Source organism: Littorina saxatilis, linkage group LG3, assembly GCF_037325665.1.
Source record: "Littorina saxatilis isolate snail1 linkage group LG3, US_GU_Lsax_2.0, whole genome shotgun sequence".
NCBI classification, from domain to species: Eukaryota; Metazoa; Mollusca; class Gastropoda; order Littorinimorpha; family Littorinidae; genus Littorina; species Littorina saxatilis.
In genome coordinates, this window is record NC_090247.1 from 48,964,354 (window position 1) to 48,985,146 (window position 20,793).

The window sequence follows — 20,793 nt, forward strand, 5'->3', positions numbered from 1 at the left end:
ACCAAAAATGATAACATTCTTCAAACAGAATGTACAGAGGATAAAATGCAATCACTCAGTCACATTATACATTAAGTCAATACAATAAACAAACAGCTTACTGCGATTTTCTGTGAAATCCTTTTCTAAACGTGGGTGTTCTGGAAATGTTCACAAAATGGACTGTTACACTCTTGGTAGGCCCACTAATGATTGTCCAGGAAAAATTAACAAACAAAACGACATGGCAATGTTCTCACTTTATTACATTAAAATTGTATCCAAGCATTTGTTATGCAGTGAAGCAATGTTCACCATTTCTAAACAGATGTACTTCAGTATCTTCTGGACTACATTTGGGGCCGGTGGTTTCTTGAGAAAACAGATGAATCACAGGATTTCTTTGTTTTGATTGGTGATAAGTAAAGTCACGCAGGAAATCACACTTGTAGTAAGATTGTGTTGAAAGTATAATCTTTCTAAGTTATTTAGAAATGGGTATTGAGATAAAAGCAGAGGTGTTTCCAAGGACCAAAATAATTCAAGTATGTATGAAAGGATTAGGATTTCAGAATGTGTAAAAATAGAGATTCAGTGGGCCAAAATATTCACATGTTATACTTTAGTTGATGACAGAATAATATTTTTTGTTCTCCTTCGACTTCTCTATGTTGAACGAACTTCTTCGAAGGGCACACCACTGCGTAATATTCCTTTTTGGAACATGCTTGGCATGCTGTATCCTTTGAGGACAATCTTTCCTGTTGTGATTTTGGTGTCTTAATTGTCACATCTGTCACATTGTCTTTCTGTTGACCTATCTTTGTTGATGTTGTTGTTGTTGTTGATGTTGTTGTTGTTGTTTGAATCTTGTTATTGGTCACATGCAGGAAATGCACTCACTTAGGGTCGCATTAGACCTCTTCTGCATAAGTAAAAATAGCCGTTCAGAACATTGTGAGCAGATTCCAGTGCATACGAAACAGAACAATGTTGATCGCAGCGCTATTCTGAACAAGAGTTTTTTTTCAGAAAGAAGACTTGCTGCCTGGCGCTCAACCTTAAAAGATAATTGACCGTTGTTTCCTTTAGCAAAAGGGGGGAGATTTTGAGGAGATAACTGTTGGTTTCTCATAACTCAGTGTGCTAATAAGGTTGTCTCCCTTGTCCTTAATTTTTTTCTTCTGATAATGATATGCAGAAATGAATAAAGATACTTCCGTACCCGGTATTTCTGCCTTTTGTTGGGAGACTGCCGGGTAAACGCACTCATACATGCATGGACACATGCAACACACGTTACTGTATTCAGACAGGTAGAACCAAACGGTTCTATCGAACACCTTTTGACGGGTTCACAAACAATTAGTGTGCACTATTAGGTTTTTGCCTCACAAGCGTGTTGCATTTAACTTGTTTTGTCAAATTTGTATGACAACCATCCATGCGTTGCTACTCTTGACTTGAAGACGAGTGTTGCCCTACTTCAGCCGAAGCGGTTACTGTCAAGCATTTTTGAAAGGATATCTCGATGTGTCTAGATTACTAGATTACGCAGCTGAATTGGGTTTAGGCGGGATTAATTTCAATTTTAATGAGCGCTGCCAACTACACCGTTGAAAGAGCTTACTAACGCTCGTTCTCTCCAGCATTCGGATTGTTGTCAAAATCCCAAAATACGCACATACAAACACACACAAACACACACACACACACACACATCCACGCACAACTTTACACACACACACACACACACACACACACCACACACACACACACACACACACACACACACACACACACACACACATACACACACATAGGGCCTACACACATACACCGGCACGCACACACACACACACACACACACACACACACACACACACACACACACACACACACACACACACACACATACACACACATAGGGCCTACACACATACACCGGCACGCACACACACACACACACACACACACACACACACACACACACACACACACACACACACACACACACACACACACACACACACACACTGCAAGAAAACCACGAAGATAATGTTGCTGCTTTAGCAGGGCCGGACCAAATGAGTTGTAAGGGGGGGGTTCCTCCTTTTTTAGGGGGGCAAATCAGCGAAGTGGCGAAGCCACAAGCGCGCGCCTGCAAAGCAGGCGCGCGAACTAGGGGGGTCCGGGGGCATGCTCCCCCGGAACATTTTTGAAAAACGGTTAAAATCTGTGCAATCTGGTGCATTCTGGGCCTTGTTTTGAGGGTTAAGAGCAGCATTGTTTTGGTGCTAAAACTAGTAAAAAAAAAATAAATAAAAAACCCCACTCAAAGCAAGGTACATACTTTTTCCAGGGGTGGGGTTCCGGAACCCCTGGAACCCCCCCCCACCCCCCCCTGGGTCCGGCCCTGTTTAGTGTCGGTTAACAAGTTTATGACTTCAAAAGATCTTTGTTCCTGACGACACGGCCCTCTACCCGTTCTTAGTCAAGAAATCAAAGAACAACCTCTTCAGACATCACTTCCCGCCCAAGATGAAGCTTTCGTTTCTTCTTTTCCGTCCCAGTCAAAAATGTATTGCGATTCTCTAGCCATTCTAGAATCCTTTTTCTGTCCACTCCCCGAAAAATTTCCAAGGAAGGGAAACAATTGAAAAACAACAATAACAGCAGACTGAATAATCTTTCACTCGATACTGGGCGTATACAAGGTAGTTTACAGTATAGGGGGAATTTTACAGTGATTTGTGAAGGCCTCTTCGCTGGTCTATTTTAGGCGCCCATGCTCCTAATATGGACTAGCTGTGAATATTTCTGTATTTAATTTTTGCTGAATGTCTATCAAAGGTAAGTCGCTCTAATTAGGCGTAACTGTGAACTAAAGAGAGAAAAACTACCAAACAAAAAATGAAACTTCTTTGCAAGACAGCAAGCTAGTTATCAGCAAGAAACAAAAAGTGGTCCGTATTAGGCAACCTTCCCCTACTAGGCGTCTGTACAAATGACAAGTAAAGAATTGCCAGTGTGCAAATGCCAGATCACAACACCAGGAAACGCATATTCAAGTCAAGTACAGTTTGCTTGGTTATATCTGCATCGAAGAAAGTGGTGTGTTCCGTCTGTTGGAGATTGGTTGATGGACAATAGCAGTTGAGTTTGAGTCTTCAAACTGGTGAATGACACCTAGACAACCATGACGGATAAAATTAAGATACACATTTTTTCAGTGTCTCGGAATCATACAATGTTTATTTACAAAGGTAAGTGATTGTTTAAACGGACTTATTTTTGCGAACAAAGTAACAAATACGCTTGTAATTCAATTTTGCTACACCAACACTTCTTCTTCTTCTGCGTTCGTGGGCTGAAACTCCCACGTACACTCGTGTTTTTTGCACGAGTGGAATTTTACGTATATGACCGTTTTTTACCCCGCCATTTAGGCAGCCATACGCCGTTTTCGGAGGAAGCATGCTGGGTATTTTCGTGTTTCTATAACCCACCGAACTCTGACATGGATTACAGGATCTTTTTCGTGCGCACTTGGTCTTGTGCTTGCGTGTACACACGGGGGTGTTCGGACACCGAGGAGAGTCTGCACACAAAGTTGACTCTGAGAAATAAATCTCTCGCCGAACGTGGGGACGAACTGACGCTGACAGCGGCCCCAACTGGATAGAAATCCAGCGCGCTACTGACTGAGCTACATCCCCGCCCTACACACCAACACAAATGGTGAATGACACCTAGACAACCATGGCGGATAAAGATACACATTTCTTCAGTGTCTCGGAATCATACAATGTTTATTTACAAAGGTAAGTGATAGTTTAAACAGATTTATTTTTGCGAACAAAGTAACAAATACGCTTGTAATTCAATTTTGCTACACCAACTCTAACCATGGCCTTTGTCCATACAGTTGTAAACCAACAGCCTAGACATAACAAGAGTTATTGCAGCATAGCTTTAGTTAGCATGTAAATAGTGACTAAATGTGATTTTCTTTTACAAATAAACATGTCATGGATCTGTGTAGTTGATATTGCATGCTATGTGCCTGCTTCATAGAGAAACACAATCTAAAACTGCTCAAGTGGAATTGTCACCAATGGTACACATTGAATGTGGAGATGAACTAAAATAACGTAGAAGGAATGAGAGATAAAACAGCAAGAAGAAAGAAAAGAAGAAATGAAGAAATTAGATCATAAATGTGACCTTGAACAGATGTGGCATTGTAATGTTCTTCTTCTCCACACAGCAGCCGGGGACACCAAGCGTGTGCTTATTAATGGTTATGTGTTTTCAGAACACACTGATTGCGTCAATAAAACTGTATTGTCTCTCTCTCTCTCTACATCTCTCTCTCTCTTTCTACATCTCTCTCTCTCTCCATCTCTCTCTCCCCCACACACACATACACACACACACACACACACACACACACACACGCACGCACACACACACACACACACACACACAATGTATACATTGCTTATTTTGTTACCCTCGATAAATAAATAAAGTTCAAAGTTCAAAGGTCAAAGTTCAAAATCACCTTCTACAATGGGATTTTGTTGGCACTCAAACGTTTGCTTTTAGAGAACTTAAACTGTGATATCTGCGTTGAACAGAGTTGATCCGGTAAGTTGTGAGCATAATTGTGTGAACAGCATTCCACCAAAATAAGTGAACCTGAGTGAAAACATATATATTTTTACCTCAGCCGTGGGTATAATCCTCTTCCGCCATGTTTTTAAGTTTTGCTACCTCTTCCGGGTTCTCCTTAAGGCTGTGGATAACAACTTCAAATCTACAGAAATGTAATCGGACATTATATTGACACGTCTACCTGTCGTATTTTTAATGTGTGTTTGTTTATTTGTTTGTTTTAAATGCTGGTAAGAAGTTGGACCACACCAAACATCGAGTCAGATACCTCACGAAGCAAGGACTCACGCAGAAACTTTAATTCACTGGATTTGTTTTCGTGAATAAGTGGAGGGCTAGTTTTTAAATGATTCATTTATTAACGACTCACGGAAGCTGGTGAGTTTTCTCAGTTAATTCAACTTTTTGAACGCTTTACGTGTACAGCAAGAATGAATCAAAGAACATATACATACCGTATTTTCACCAAGTAAAGTTCCATGATCAAAGTTGCAACAGGTCTTTCTTCCTTGAAATCAGAAGAGAAAAGTAGCTACATCAGAGCTGATAGACATATTCCAGTTCCGGGCTAATCGCCCTCATGTCTGGATTCCAACTATGTTTGTGAAAGATTATATGAAAATATATGGCCATGGCTCAAAAATGGTGTCGAGGCCATTTTTCACCAACCTAGTGTTAACTAATTTCTGTTAAAGAGCTACACTTGGAGAACAGAAACATGGTAGTTACATCGGAAACATGTTTAGGTTTCTGTTCCCAATTGAAAACAAATACCAGTTGGGTATGTTTTGATCCTTATGATGCAATTTTCGCAAAATATATATCACATTTTTGGGAGCTTTTTGTGACATGCTAACAGTGAAAACTAACTTTTTTGAACTCAGAAATGTCTGCAGAATGCATTGCATACCTCCTTTTCAAAAACATGCATTGCTGTGACGAGCACTATGGCCTGAAACACCAGAGTTGTTCATAACTTAATGGTGACAGAATTTTTGCAAATAAATCCTTGCTTGCTGTCAGTAATAAAAACTACTTCCAACTTGTTGAATTTCATATGTTTGATCAGACCACTGCTGAGATTCCTTTGCGACTTAAACATTCCTGATTTGCGTTATGGTTTGCTGCTAAACAGAGCCAAATTGATGAACTTGCCATTTTGGCATAATTATGAACAGCAATTTTTTGTTATCAGACATTTGCCAACCAGTTCTGTTCTATTCGCCATGTGAACTGCAGAACCCTTCATTACCTTCATTTATGAAGCCTCTTGGGTTTAACGACCGGAAAAGTGTAGAATGAAAAAGGAATATTGAGGAAATAAGCCAACATGTTTTGGTGTAAGATTTTCAGTCATTGTTATTAACTGTAAGACCACTGATTTTTGTCTTGTAATTTGATGGTTTTTCCCTATCCAGTGGTCTAAGATTTGTTGTGATAGATAAATATGTTGTGTGGATTCAAGACATTTGTGACATCTTAAATCAACATCTTTCAAAGGGGTTTAAAAACAATGTACCTCATTGATTTGGTGTAATGTTATGAACATGCTTTTTTTCAAATGTTATCGAAGGAAGTATCACAGAAATAATCCAAAAGTGCATGTTCAAAACAATGCTTTTATTGATACAATGTATAAACTTCTGGCAAAGGTTATTAATATGGGAGAAGTCGTATGCTGACGTTGTTCATAACTTTTCACCACACAATTATTGTGTTTGATGCATGCGGGTCCTAAAATGAGGGACGATATTGTAACTTTCATTTCAGAAAGGGAATCAAAGGTTAAAAGGTCTTTTTGATAAGTACAGTTGGTACTAATCTGGTTTTCACTGGAGCAACATTTTCTGCAGATTTTGTTTACTGGCACAGTTCATAACTTTACACCGAAGGTCTGCTGTGTAATTTGTGTTAAGTTATAAACAACGACCAAACTCTTCTTGTTAACACTTTGTTCATATATTGAGAAAGAAAGAACTTGATAATGATACTGTAGTTTGCCTCGTTTCATCAAGGAGCATAAGCACATTTTATTTCTGTGATAGAAATGTATGTTCATAACCTTACGTAGCAAGCTGACTGTTGCTTGTTGTAAAGTGATGAAATACTGCGTTATGTGTATTATTCACAAGATTGTTGCTCAATTACCCCAATTAGCTCGTGTCTGAAGTTACTGAATGAATTTTCAGCCATGAGAGTCGTCTTTAGTCAGAACTTTAGCAAGATTAGTGTAAAGTTATGAACTGCTCTATCTTTTTTTTTTAGAATGATAGCTGAGCACTTACAGTTACAAAATATTCCATGGGATTATTGTTATCTGGTTTTAGTGTATGTCTTCTGGACATGTGTACTGTATCCAAGTTTTGCACCGTTTGGCTGCTAGGTAGCAAAATGTTAATATGTCACAAGTATGAACAAAAAAGTTAACGACTTATTTCTCTGCTTGTGTTTAAGTTTTTAACTTGATTTGTGACTTCATATTTCACTTAACTCACTTAACTATCTGATGTCTGGCTTTTGTCAGGTTTCCCTTTTTGGGGGCTTGAAAATTAACAAGGTTCGTTACACCAGGCTTAATGAGACTGTTGTAACTAGATTTGCATGTGGTACCCCTCAGAAGTTTGTTACATACATTTGTGGATTGATATATACCAATTACCTCTTCTCTTGCTCAGAAGAACATTGAGTTTAATTCTTAATTATCTGAATACCTCCACATTGTTGTGAGGTTATGAACGAACGAACGAACGAACGAACGAACGAACGAACGAACGAACGAACGAACGAACGAACTTTATTACTCAAGGATGGAGATTTTAGGCTCACGCCTAGTCTTACAATCTGTCCCTGCTAAACTAAGACATAAAAATAAAGACAATAAAAGGACAATTGTCAATCGCAATCATACAGTATTACTAATTACAACATTACCTATACGAATACATAATGCATGATAGAACATTGAAATGTACATGTATGTCAATATAATACAAAGGAAAAGAAAAGTCGACTCGCACACACACGCGCGCCGCATGCCTGCAATTTTGTTCGCACTCAATACAACACACACACTCACACACACACACATACACACACACACACACACACACACACACTCACACACACACACACACACTCACACACACACACACGCACATACACATATGCGCACACACACACAGACATATACGCACGCACACACACATACACACGCAGACCCACACACACACACACACACACACACACACACACACACACACACACACACACACACACACACACACACAACAACAACCTCATCATCATCATCATCATCATGATCATCGTCGACATCATTATCATCATCAACAAAATATATAGAGGTTAGTGATAGCAATGCATTCTTGCTAGAAACAGCTTTAGAATGTAACTGTTCGTGCTAGACACAGAATTTCCAAGTTTGTGTCTTGAATTTCATTCTGGCATTGTACAGCTGCTTCAGTCATTTCGGGGTTTTGTATCCAGTACAACTTTTATGTTTCACACTGTTTCATCTGTTTTCTCTAAATCAGCACTTTCATCGTTTGACATGGTGTAAATGTTATGAATAGCACATGCGCACTGTTCTATCAGTTATGTACCAAATAAGGGTCCGATTTCTTCGAGACTTGTATTGTCATCTTTTTCTCAGTGAGCTTTGCCATGAGTGAACAGCTCAGATCATGGGTCAATAAAGTGTTACACAGATGGTCAAAATTAAAGTACAAGATATTGCACTGGAAGTGGTACTACACTGTTGCTTAGTGTCTGTAAGAAGCTACAAGGTGAAAATAGAAAAAGAAAAACACGATTCTTGACTTTGATGGGCTTTTTCTGCTCGTAAACACACATTCTTCTGCTCATCACAGCATGCCCCATTATTGAGTTTAAAACACCAATTAAATTTGTTTTGAATAAAACTCACAATTTTACAATAAGAATTTAGAGACCTGAATCAATTAGGTATATCATACTTAGTTTGACTTTTGCAAAACTAAGTAATTACACATTTAATTGAATCAGTCAGACAGACGGAGACATAGAGAGACAGACAGAGGGCAAACAAAAATCTGAGAAAGAAACCCCTTTAAAAATGTTACCATGTTTGAAATGAAACATCGCAAGGTGAAGCCATAATTCATCACCTTTCAGTATGACGTCATGAGCGTGTTCCACACTTGAAATGACGTGCTTTTGGAGCTTGGAAGTATAATTTCCATTCAACGATCCGAGTTTGTTAAGTTTGAGCATATTTTCAACGTCAAACACCATGAAACTATATATATTTGGAATCAGAAAATGATAAGGAATAGATAGAAGTTGTTTTTAAGTGTCTTTTTCACAAATAAAGATAGTGGTTATTTATCGGTTTTCTTCATTTTTAAGCATAATTATCAATACAAAACAACAAAACTATATAGTTTTAGATACAGGACGCAATAGGGAATGCACCAATATAAATTTTCTGTTTCAAATATTAGTTTTTAAAAATTTGAAAAAATGACATATTTCGAACAAACATTTCAATAACAAAACTTTAAGTGACCAAGCTGAAATGCAATCCCATAATCCGACCTAGATCTGAGATTGTGTGATAAGAAATTCGATCAAATTGACGAAAAACTGTAACTGTGAAAGTGCTGCCTCGACCTTTTGGCAAACGGTAAAATATGACGTCATCAAACTGTCCTATCAATAAACGGAAAAACCTTCTATGAGAAAATCCAGTCAAAAATATCCATATCAAATTTCATAAAGATCCACTCAGTAGTTTTTGAGATATGATCTGCAGTGTGAAAAAAACCAATCTCACGCCCATTACGCAAACTCATTTGTTCGTGTTCTGCCGATACTATAATGTTTTTCTTTCCTAAAACACACTATAATAGTAGCCCTTCCCAATGTCTATGCTAAAACTGACTTGTCTGTGTTGTCAATGATTTTGCTACAGTGTGAGAACAAAAAGTCTAAACAATTTCACGCCCATAACGCTGTGACACGAAAACTCATTTGGTCGTGTTCTGCCGATACTATAATGTTTTTCTTTCGTAAAACACACTATAATAGTAGCGCTTCCCAAATGCAATGCTAAAAATGACTGGTCTGTGTTGTCAATGATTTTCTGCGAGAATGCGATCTATCTGTTTGTCGCAAAGACCGTGTGACACGAAAGTTATGAGCGGAAGACAAATCTGCTGAGTGCAACTACGTTTCAGAAGATAGTTGGTTAAAACAGTTTATGACTCAGACACGCAAAGGAACACCATAACTTTATTATTCAGGCCATATTTGCTTTCCTTTGTCATGTATGAAAGTACTGGCCTTGGTTGAAGAAAGTGACCTGTCGCTGTGCAACAAATTTGTCGCCATTTTCCGCCGTGTTTTGTAAATAAAACGTGTTTACTACCCACACATACAAAACGATGCTGTTGGTTCTTTTTATTTTCTTATTGTTTGATTCATGCTTAGCAGTTTAGTATGCTTTGTTTTCTTCTCAATTCAATGGATGGCTATAAAATAAGCATTTAAATGTGAAGGTGTTAAAATTACCCATGATCTGAGCTGTTCACATGAACAAGTCATGTTTTCAGTAAATCACTTTGTGTCACAATTTCGACACCAATTCTGAGCCTTGGCCATATACAATATATGTTGCTATTACGAACGTTTTCATGATACTATGCTTTGACTATAATTACCCAAAGGGAACAAAATGCACTCGTAATTACATTGATGCATATTTTCTTAGTTTCTAACTCAGATTGCTGCTATCAGAGGTTATCCTCAGATGTAGATTAGTTAGCAAATCCAGGGTAATACAAAATGGTTCAAGCTGTTTCATGTGAGTCTTTGACTGTTAACATCTGGTGTATAGGAACAGAACTTGGTGAGGTAAAAACTTTACCTTTCGTCAAAAAGGGAAACGTTCTAACGCGTTCTATCACTTCACGCTTCGAAAACAAAAGAATACCATCAGACCTCAGACAGCTACTCTCGAACTGCAAATACTCACATTCTGTTTCAGACACATATGGCTTCCTCTATCATGCCTTGCCCGCCCCCTTTTCAAGATCCCGTGCCGCCTGACGACACCTGCATGTTTCCAAGCATGAGATACGAAACATTTCGTGTTGCCAGTATGGCACAGATCGCGGAGCAGGAGCTGCCTGAAGGCGTTTTCCTCACGAAGATGACCAGAGATGGATTCTTTCGCACGCTTGAAGGATGGATCATGTGCTTTGACTGTGGACTCCACTACGGCCTTGGCCACCACCCTAGCTGCAAAGCAGACCGCCATAACGTGCCGTTTACACTTGCATGGGAGGAGAAACAGAACGAGAGAGCTGCCAGGGATGCCGTGGAGATTTCAACAAGGGGTGGAACTTTGCGTTTGCGAAGAGAGGTTCGTGAAAGGCCTTCGCGACCTCCAGTTCAGCCCAGCTGTGGACCAATGGATCTCTCCCACGTGCGGCCTGTTGCAGCAGGCCGGGGCCAACCAAATCCCATTGTAGAAGGTGGTTTTGAACTAGGTGAGGGAGAGAGGGAGATGAAGAGAGAGAGAGAGAGGGGGAGAGAGAGAGGGAGGGGGAGAGAGAGAATTGAATTGAACTTTATTTAACAAGGATTAAGATTTAAGGCTACGCCTTTTCTTACAATTTGTCCTTGGGACGCACAGACACACAATGATAAAATTGAAAAATTAAAAAGTTAAAAAGTTTACCAACAAAAGGAGGTCAGAAAACTTCAGCACGTGATGATAAAGATGACGATAATGATGATGATGATGATGATGATGAAGATGAGGCATGAAGAGCATACATATGTGGTTATTCATAAAATCAAATGCATACTATACAAGTAATTATAAGTACAAGCTGGTAGCAATCGAACATGTAGCCATAGTACAACAAAAATATGTTCAGAATATACAATGCACAGCATATCTTTGGCGTAATACTAAGTGTGGTAAATCAAAACGCGTTAAACTACTCAGACATTAAGTGTTTTTGACACATTTTTTAAAACTTTTTAATGACTTTAAGTGCTCAAAGGATGATGGAAATGAATTCCAAACTGATGTACCCGAAAAAGCAAGACTGGTCTTATAAAGGTCAATTCGTGGAATCGGTGGGATCAAGTTGACCGACCCATATCTGTCGGTAGCTTTATTAAATAATGATTTATTCCCCCCTCTGCTTCTTTACCTCTGTAAACTTGTAGGGGTAGTTATTTTTCGATAATGACCCAGCAACCAAACAAATAACGACCCAGCAACAGCCTGAATCCTCGATAGTGCAATGGGTTGAGAAGTTGTTCTGTTTCGGTACTACTTTTTGCGACTGAAAAGTTCCGAACGCTCTAATGTACGAAGTATACATCTCTGGAGCAAACAATACAAACATACCGCATTTAAATTAACAACTACAGGCCTGAACACATGAATCTCCATATAAAATCCATGAGTTCGGTTGTTTTCTGAATCTAGATCTGCCGTGCTCAAACGTTCATCACAAACAATTTCAAGCAAGGCAAGTAACTCATACTTTGTCTAGCGACAAGAGTAGTTCCCCTTCTTTTCACTCAGTTTCTTCGACAACAGACTGCAATCCGACGGTCAGTTTTCAACAATATTTCATTTAATAAACAGATCACACGCAACCAAATGCACACATCTCATCAATTTAAACAACATAAAGCGGTTTCATACACTATTTTCCCCAGAAAACTGAACTTCAGACAGTTTTTAACGTTGGAACACGGATGCAAACGTTCGTCTGCTAGTCCCATTTGACGAAAGAACATTATCCTAAGCGATACCAAAACATATCCAGAACACACAATATCTGCCTTTGCCGGCACAGCAGAATAACAGCATATCTGTGTACTTGATTTTAGTCCAAAATATGAAAACTGACAAGAAGTGTTAACAGAATGGAATGATTTGCACGGAACTATACAACCGCGCATTAATCGATCGCCTGCGCAGGTTGACTGGTTGAGTGAATAGGATTCGATCAAACTTTCGCAAAAAAACTCCTCTTTTCTTTGAATAACTGAAGAAAGGAGGAATAAAGAGGTTACACACCTCGTCTCAGTGATTATAAAAAATAATGGTCTCAGTTCGCGGTCATGAAAAAGCTCGCTAAAGCTCGCATTTTTCATGATCCGCCAACTTCGACCATTATTTTTAATAATCCACTGAGACTCGGCATGTAACCTCTACGTAATGTAAATCGGCACTTTACCGTAATACAATTTATGCATGAAAATGGCTTTGTTTAACTTGAGATGCTTTTCCAGTGGAAGAAAGTTAAGCATTTTTAATTTCATATCTGTTGGGGCATTATCCTTTACGATGAGTTTAGCCGAGCGACGATAGAGAGAGTCTAACTTTTTCAAGTGGACATCACTGCTGCCATCCCAGAGCGTCGAAACATAATTGATGTGAGGCATTACATGAGCATGGTGGAACATTTCCAGAGTCCTTCTGTCCGTAAATTGCTTTAACTTGGATAAGAGGAAAACGTTCTTGGCTACTTTCTTGCAAATATGCTGTAATCGTGCCTGCCACTTGAATTCACAATCAATAATTACCCCTAAAACGCGATGCTGTTGAATTTGTTCAATTGATTGCGTACCAATAGTAAGATTTAGTTTGAGTGGAGAAATCTGGTGTTTTTGTCTGGTTGCAATTACCATACTTTTAGTTTTTATTGGATGGACAAGCATAGCATTGGCACTACACCAGTTATTTACATCGTTTAAAGCTGTTTGAAGGGAGGACTCTATTACTGGAACAGACTTTCCACTTGAATGAAGAGAAGAATCGTCAGCAAAAAAATCACTTCTTACATTACTATCACTGAGAAATGTGCAGTGGCAGATCATTGATATACAGACAGAACAAGATCGGCCCAAGCACTGACCCTTGAGGCACCCCGCATTTCAGTCTCCTCAGTAGATATTTTACAGTTTAGGGCAGTATATTGAGAGAGAGAGAGAGAGAGAGAGAGAGAGAGAGAGAGAGAGAGAGAGAGAGAGAGAGAGAGAAAAAAAGAGAGAGTGACAGACAGACAGACAGACAGACAGACAGACAGAAAGACAGACAGACAGAGAGAGACAGAGATAGGGAGACAGAGATAGGGAGACAGAGACAGAAAGACAGACAGGATGTTCGCACACAAATCTGAAAAATGAGAGAGAGAAAAAGAGAGAGAGAAGGCGAAGGCGAAGGCGAATTTTTATTGCATCAAACACAATGTGTATGTACAAGGGGGAGAAAATAATTTGCGGGTGAACAAAGTGGACTTGACCGTCCGGAAGCAAGTTAAAATCAACACATAGAACAGGAAGTAAAAACAGAAAAAAATACAGTAAGATGAAGACAAGGATTTTGGGTTGTACGATCACACCAGTCTATTTTACAATTGATTTTCTCTTTGTCTAAACGCATAGAACAGATAATTTGACAATGCAATCAGTCGTAATTTGTTGTCAGTCTGTAAAATGCACAACGATGAGTTGGAGAACTGGTCAAGATCAAAACAAGCACCAATGTACTTTTGACGAATTGCATTGTAAGCTGGGCATTTAAACAGAAAGTGGTTTTCATTTTCTTCCGTTGATTGACAAAATGTACAATTGCTGGATTCAGCGCACTCGGGATTATAACGCAGTTTATTTACCTTCAATGGTGTAATGCCAAGTCTGAACTTTGTGTACATTTTGCGTATGTACTGGTTTTCAATGACACCCAGATACTTTTCTTTTTCAAGTTCTCCTTTAAACATCATGTATACATCAAATCTCACACTTGTCTCAAGTTTACTGTGCCAGTTTTGCTCAAAAGTCTTGAAGACGTTGCTGAAATGTTCTAATAAACACACATTCCCTACCTACAGACCCGTTCAACCACACATCTCCAAATCCATTCATGCAAAGGAGGCATTTAACTTGTGAGACCCAATTCTGCTTTCCCCTTTCAACTGCGTTTTTTAACATGATGTATGACATCTTTGCATATCTCGAGTCCGGCATACAGTTCAGTCTCAACCAGTACTTTACGCTTCGGATATTTGCTAGGATTGACAAAGTGCATCTTCCAAGTTCCCCATAAACCATCTGGTTTGGACTGTTTGACGAGATCCCGAGTAGTCTTTTACAGGCATACATGTGAACCTTTTCAATCTGTGAACAGTCAAAACATCCCCATAGTTCTGAGCCATAGAGCAAGATGGGAACAATTTGCGCATCAAATAATTTGAAAAATATGTCCATGTCGTGGCAGCCTATATTCCATAAGACTTTAAAAATTTCAATAACACCTTGTTTGGCTCTGGTGATTGCGTCATTGAAACGACATGTTCTTTTGTTGTTTCTCTGTTTCTCCTAGCTATGAGAAATGCGGCCAGGTGTCCGGAATGTGGCAAGGTATTTCAGCTGGAAATGCTGACGCCCCTAGCGCAGAACAGCAGCCTCAAGCATATTCTGGACCAGCACAAGACAGCCTCGCCGAGGTGTTCTTCAAGGTGTTCACAAAGACCTCTTCACTAAGGTAAGTAAGATCATTGCTTCATTCGCTTGTGTCTTCACTGCAAGCCGCTGAACATTTTGTCAAATAATGTTTGTCAATGTTTTGTCAAATTTGGTTAAATAATTAGTGTTTGTCTGGGCACTTAAAGACCGCTGTTTTGTCAATAATTAAACGTTCCAACAACTTACCTTTCTTGGGTTTTTTTAATTGTGTATGCCCCTTTGATTCAAAAATTTGATATTCTGTTGTAAGGACTTCTGACAATGAACAATACCCCACCATCACCATCAACCACCACCACCACCGACAACAACAACACCAAACCAAACACCAAAATGATAATGCAAGTTTCACTGATAGAATCGAGATCTAAGGGAAATAACCCTCCTCCTGCCTTCTTTTTCATGATGTAATTGTCGTACCTGTTTGTTTATTTTTTTCTAATTAAATGTACTTTTTTTTTCAGTACTTTTTGCTTTTTGATGCAAATGTTTCATGTTTTCTAGCGTCTTTTACTGTAAAGTGTACTGATTTGCTCCCAAATCTTAATGAATTGCTATCTCTCGCGCCGTTTAAATGGACAGCTTACTTTTTAGGGAACGCATTGCGTGACACTGTTGTCAACCCATCTTCATGAGAGTGTGCACACTAATATAAATAACAAAGGTGAGCTTGCATACACAGTTTTAGCAAAATAATTGCAATGTTTTAAAATAAATGAAATCAAACACCAACAACAACATTCTTAAAGTAGTACGACCCCGATCCTAAAATTAGTTGATTGACTGAAGCTGGTTCAACATGCATTAGATGCTGCATTAAAACCATTTCTACTCCTCGCTCAGACAGGGTGAGCCCCCAAAAATTCAAAAACAAACGAAAAAAAGACAAGAAAATAACAAAAACTGCTAAAATGCTAATAACTCCTACAAGTTTTCAGCGAATCACTATCATATTTGGGGTAAGTGGACTTCAGATGAGTAATGATCAGTTCACGAAGTTTTAACTTTGTAGTTCAAATGGTACTACTTAATTTTGAAGTTTGCGCAGTCATCATTGTTCTGATTTTATTTATTTTATAATCGGGAAGCTACTCAACAGTAGGAGGTTTTCCATTGAGCAGTAGACACACACATCCGACTTGAACCCTCGACTCCAGACTGCCTGTGATTGCTTTTTTATTAGGCAAAAAAAAAAAAGGTCTGTTTACGGTAACATAGGCCCAAAAAATAGGGTCGGTAGGTCGGGATTTTTTTTTCTTTTTTTTTTCCAAAAAACCATATTTTTACGTTATTTTGCCAAAAAAACAAAAGAATTTTGTTTTTTTGTTCCCCCAAATGCCAAAAAAAAGTCTAGGGTCGCGCGAAAAAAATAGGGTCGGTCGGGTTACCGTAAACAGACCTATTTTTTTTGGCCTAATTCACAGACTGTCTGAGGATGTTTTTTTGTCTGATGCCCCATACTGCCGAAAACTTTTAACTCCATTTCCGAATATTTCCCGAAAGACATACCCCGCCTACCTTTATCTTAGAATTAAATAACTACAGTGTAGTGTTCTTGGCTAAACTTGCTTTGGGCTATTCAAACTCTCACAATACATAATATTTACATCCACAATATTTAAACCTCATTCTTCATAATATTATCTTGTACCCACTAGTTTTTCCTTTATCTCTGGTTCATTCCAAACAAAATTATAAGGAATTCAAATCGTGTTTTAAATTTTTCAGAGGGATTTGGTAATGTCAGCAACAAAGATTTTATCGCGATAATCTTAGGAATTGGTGTTTAGCCTCTGTTTTGCCATTCTCTCACCAGTCGTTTGATTTGACACAATTTTGATGAGCAGTTATCTCTGACATTTCTTTCAAATGTATTGGAAAAATACCACTAATGCCCAGAACTACAAATGTTTCAAAATTTCACTGAAAGTGTTCTTTCATCAAGACCCGTTAGCACACTTTTCCAAAATTGTAAGGACGTTTTCAAATGGCTCCTTACTCCCATTTAATTTATCGTCAGCAAACTGTCAGAATCCTGGATTTCTTGTTTCACTTAAGTTGAATTATGTATAGAATCAAACAAGGTATGTTGTTGGAACGTTTAATATATGTGACCCTCCACCACGAAATGAGTCGCATGTCACCTCGCGCGGTTCTGCGCTAGGCTTAATATAAGTCCAGGGAGTGTCTGGTAACAGTGTAAGGGTTACCTTAGTCACAGGCTTATAACTCAAACAGTTTTCGCTCTTTTCTAAAACGGGTTTCACCACTGGATAGAGCATAAAAAACTCGTTAGAAAAATGTAAACATATGACAATCATGCAAAAGTGACATGCGACTCATCCCGTGGTGGAGGGTCACATTTGACAAAACAAAACGTTACATTCACTGATGTTCGGCCCAGCGGGTTATTAAGTGGACAGACAGACAAATACAATGCACAAAAACGCATCTAACAAATTGTCCAGAAACTCGCTCAGAAGACACAAGCCTTGGATTGCTTCGCTTGTGTTATCGGAGCGAGTTTCTGGACAACTTGTCAGATAAGTGTATTTTCTGTGTTATACGATGTTGTACGTGTTTGTCTATCTGCCACTGCTACACGTACTGCCAGGCTAGTTTGAACACATACTTATCATTTTCGTGGTTGAAAGTCGTATGTTCATTTCGATTGTTTTAAACGTGTTTTATTCATTTTCATTGACATTGGTACAACAACAAACAATAACATCAAGAACGTTAACAATCAGACTGGTCGATTCTTCTTGTTCGATCAGAAGAAGACTTATCTATATTTGGTAGCGCTTGCTTCCTTTTGTTGTTTATTCTATCTTTAGACAAAGCTTTCTTCATTTTTCAGTGCTTTGTCCTGAAGATCGTGGGGAACTACAGAAAGATGGTCTTCGGGCATCGAGGAGAAGCGGGAGAGAGAGAGAAAGAAAGAAAGAGAGAGAGATCAAATCAAATCAAATCAAATCAAATTTTATTTTACGAGGGTTGTGGCATAAGCAATATAAACGAGCTTCTTTTCAACCAGCCCTCGCCCAGAGAGGGACTATTCTAATCTTAAATACATATACATATACAAACGTAAAACAATTACAAAAGATAAGCATGACAGTAAGAGAGAGAGAGAGAGAGAGAGAGAGAGAGAGAGAGAGAGAGAGAGAGAGAGAGAGAGAGAGAGAGAGAGAGAGAGAGAGAGAGAGAGAGAGAGAGAGAGAGAGAGAGAGAGAGAGAGAGAGAGAGAGATCAAATCAAATCAAATCAAATCAAATTTTATTTTTCGAGGGTTGTGGCATAAGCAATACAGTAACAACGAGCTTTTTTTCAACCAGCCCTCGCCCAGAGAGGGGACTAATCTAATCACATATTTACACGGATATTAACGTAGAAAAAAATGTAGAGAAAAACAACAACATATGAATATTTACACATTACATATTATACACAAATATAAAGCGTCGTCTATGTAACGTAGTGAAAACAATGCTGAATACACATGCATGAGAGAGAGGGAGAGAGAGAGAGAGAGAGAGAGAGAGAGAGAGAGAGAGAGAGAGAGAGAGAGAGAGACAGAGAGAGAGAGAGAGACAGAGACAGAGACAGAGAGACAGAGAGACAGAGAGAGAAACAAGTCAATACCTGAATAAAAAAAATAATGTTCACAAAAATCTATTCATTAGTGTTTGCATGAGATATGCTTTGAACACACATGTATCCATGTTTTCTTTTAATCCATCTTGAAAAAATAGTATACATGCTTGAAAATATTTACTGGATGTGTTCACTGTGTCTCCTCAACGGCTGCAATCAAAGTGTTCAAACTACAGTTTTTAATGTTAAACACCTTCAGGGGTCTTTATAATAGTCAGTAAAGTGTGTCTCTAAATGTCGAAATCTTCAGATTGGAATGTTAAGATCGAAATTGTCACTGTTAACGATGACACTAGTAGAGCATATGGTTTAAACCCCCAACTTTGTCTTTGTTTTGGTACATAGTCTAACATGGTTCATTTTGAATGTTTGGGTCTTTTTGCCCGCTTTTCTTGTTATCATTTTATTATTTTGTTGGTTTTCCTTGGTGGTGATTGTAAAGGTTGACATTTGCTTTTCTTATTGTAAGTTTTATGCTGTTTTTTTTTAAATGACTGTTCTTTGCAAATATTGCACTCTTACATACAATGGGATTACTGCCATTATTAATTAACTTTTTTTTTTACCAGCTATTAGTTTAGTCAAACTGCAACGCAACTGCAACACATATATGGTAGCCCTTCAAAATAAAGCTTTTTTGGTTTTCTGCTCAGAGCTTATTATGATATGAAAATTGCTGAAGCTTGTAAAACTTGTAGTATCGCCTATATTATATAATCTGATATCGTTAGATTTTGTGTTAAAGCTACTGACACGTTGTGCTTTCAGTATGGGAAGAGTTTCTTACAAGGAAACTTTTGAGCAATAGTGTACATCGACGGTGTACATTACTCAATGTTCAACTGATAATAAGGACATCAATAACAAATGGGTTGTTTTTGGCAACGTCAGAGATTGTATCGCGTAGGATAAGGATAAGATAAGATTTTATATAGTCCATGAGGGTCACCTCACAGAAATTCGGGCTGCTTTCTCCCTGGGGAAAGCGAGCTGCCATACAGTATACGGCGCTACCCCCTTTTTTTTTTTTCCTGCATTGATACTGTTAGAGTAAACATCGATGCGTGTGAAAATATCGCTTGCGAACAAAATGTGTCTGATATTTTTTTTTACCCAGGAGGGATCAATCGCTTTAGACTGAAAGATTTGCGTGCGTCTATTTTTTGATGACTAAGAACATGCTGTTAGAACGTTCTTCTCGTCCTCCATTCGAGTAGATGGAAACCTTGATGTGTGAAATCTCATGATATGAAGGTATATACAACGTTTCCGTTGGTCATTATTACCACTTGATCATTACCACCAGATCATTACCACTTGATCTACTGTACGTGAAAAAACAAGGCCGCGTTGGCGGAGACGCCATTTTAAGGACCTTGTTCTCACTGCCATGCAGGGTCATGACTATAGGCATGATGGTGGGTGTGGAGGAGGAGGAGGGTTGGTCGTCTGTGTGGGTGTTTTATTTTGTTTTGTTTTCACCTGGTTAGGTTTTAGTGCATTTTAATCAGCATTAACATAATTTGTTACCATGTTTTGAGTGCAGATAACGATGTTTTACGAATAGAAAGAAACAAACAACCGATTTTATTTTGTTGCAGACATGTATTCACGAAGAAGAAAAAAATCATCACTTATATATAGCTTTATTGACCTTTATACTTATCTAGAAATTGATGTGCACGTTTTTTTGATAGTTTTATATGTTAATGTAAAAAACAAAACAAAAAACAAGCACGTCCTCATTGTTTTGGATGTCTTTTTTAGTGTACATACTCATTATTTGTTTGCTTGGAAAGTTGAGTGCGAAAAAAAGTCTGATTCAGCACAAGGCCGTATGTGTGTGTGTGTGTGTGTGTGTGTGTGTGTGTGTGTGTGTGTGTGTGTGTGTGTGTGCGCGCGCTCGCGCGAGTGTGAGTGTGT

The 20,793-nt window shown here is 38.6% G+C and overlaps 1 long non-coding RNA gene across 2 annotated transcripts; it reads left to right on the forward strand.

Moving 5' to 3' along the window:
* The first annotated feature begins 2,965 nt into the window (after window positions 1-2,965).
* On the forward strand, window positions 2,966-20,704 carry LOC138962548 (uncharacterized). 2 transcript variants are annotated; one of them, XR_011454544.1, is made up of 4 exons: window positions 2,966-3,245; window positions 10,703-11,207; window positions 15,071-15,232; window positions 18,074-20,704. It is a non-coding gene; the product is annotated as an uncharacterized lncRNA (long non-coding RNA). The 2 variants fall into 2 exon arrangements; XR_011454543.1 differs by lacking the exon at window positions 2,966-3,245 and adding an exon at window positions 4,528-4,632.
* The last annotated feature ends 89 nt before the right edge of the window (window positions 20,705-20,793 follow it).